Raw genomic sequence first — 1,893 nt, forward strand, 5'->3', positions numbered from 1 at the left:
GATTATATATTTGTCTGTCTCTCCTTTTAGTAAGTTAACTTTTCCTTTATATATTTTGAAGTTTTGCTGTAAATGCGTAATCATTCCTAGTAAATGGAAGTTTTATCATTATGAAATGACCTTCTATGTCTCTAATAATGCTGTTTGCTGTTTACGTGTATTTTGTTTGAATATCGCTGTACAAGTTTTCTATCGCTTACATAACTACTTGTGTGATTTAGCTCTCTCCGTATTTTTGTTGTGAATCTATCTGTATCCTTATATTTTGAATCTGTGTCTCTTAAACAGCATACGGAGGTATTTATTCATCCTACTTGCTAATACTTGAGCATTTAGCTCATAAACATTTAATAAAATTATTGACTGATATACTGGAGTTTCAAGCTACCCTTTTATTTTGTGCTTGCATTGGTTGCACCTAAGTTTCTTTTGCCTCCTCCTCCTTGATTTAAAAAGAATTGACTTAAAAGGAATTTTTTAAATTTTTCAGTTTTTTCCCCCCTCTACTAGTTTGGAGATTTACATTCTGTTGCTATTATTCTAATAATTCCATCCCATTACTTCCTACATAGGTAATTACCTTTGATAACAGTCTAGATTAAATACCTAAATCACTTCCAATGTGATACAGGCCCTTAGAAAACTTGAACTCCACTTACGCTGCTTCTGACGTCTTTTCTTACTGTAAGGCCTTTAAGTTTAGTTTTTTAAAGACAGAATGGACGTTTGTATGATTCCTTCTTCCATCCATGCTCACCCATATTGCCCACGTACTCTTACTCTTCCTGCACTCCATTCTGTTCTGCGTTTTGTTCTTCTAAGATAATTTTCCCCCTGAAGTACATCCTTTAGAATTTCCATTAGTGCAGTCTGCCAGTGACAATCTCTCTTAGTTTTTCTTTGTCTAAAAATATCTTGCTATTACCCTCTCATTGAATATTTTCATGAAAGCTGCCACCCTCGGGGTCCCAGCTTAGTCTGGGAAGGGGGTCTTTCATAAGCATCCCCCATTTGGGCTTTGACTTCAGATGAGCCAAAGCTCCAGCATGAAGTGTCTGCAAGCCCTTAGCTACTTCAGTGGGAGAACAATGTCTATTTCAACAGGGCTGCTGGAGAGGCTTAAGTGAGATAATGGATGGAAAATTCCTGACAGAGAGGAGCAGAGCAACCAAAGATGGCTATTACTGGTTCACCCGAAAATTTTAGCTCCTAACCATCAACTTTTTAAAATTTTCTGTTTCTGCAATTGGAAACTAAAATGCGGCCCCCTTCCAGCCACCAGAGCCTGAATCTTTGCAATTGGAAGTGTCCCGTGACCCCGCAAAACAGGAAGCCAGAGACAGGGGATGCTCAGTGACCGACGGGAGCCAGCTTAGCCAATGCTACTCCCAGGTCTGCAGGGAGAGACCTTCTTTTTGTTCTCAGGACCCGACCCAGGCACCTGATACACAATCCACTTTTTTTTAATGTTTATTTATTTATTTGAGATTGAGAGAGAGAGGGAGGGAGAGAGTCCCAAGCTGGCTCCACGCTGTCAGCATGCAGCCAGATGCAGGGCTCGATCCCACACACCGTGAGATCATGACCTGAACCGAAACCAAGAACTGGACGCTCAACCGACCAAGCCATCTGGGCGCCCCCAGACTCCATTTCTTTTCAGCAATTTTGTCAGAGCTCTGAGGTCTAGTCTTTGTCTTTTTGGATGCCACTGGGTCCGGCTGCAGATCACCTGACTTGGTGATAAAACCATTCAAATTCAGAAAAAGAATCTGCTCGGAGGCCAGGGTCAGGTGTCATCGTATCCTGGAGTCAAAGGAAGAGTGCAGAGTTAACCCGTAGGCTACTGCCAGCCTCACTCCTGAGTCTGAAAGGTGACCAGCCTGCCTGCTCCCC

The sequence above is a fragment of the Crocuta crocuta genome, unplaced genomic scaffold (genome assembly GCF_008692635.1).
Source record: "Crocuta crocuta isolate KB4526 unplaced genomic scaffold, BGI_CrCroc_1.0 scaffold1269, whole genome shotgun sequence".
Lineage (NCBI taxonomy): Eukaryota > Metazoa > Chordata > Mammalia > Carnivora > Hyaenidae > Crocuta > Crocuta crocuta.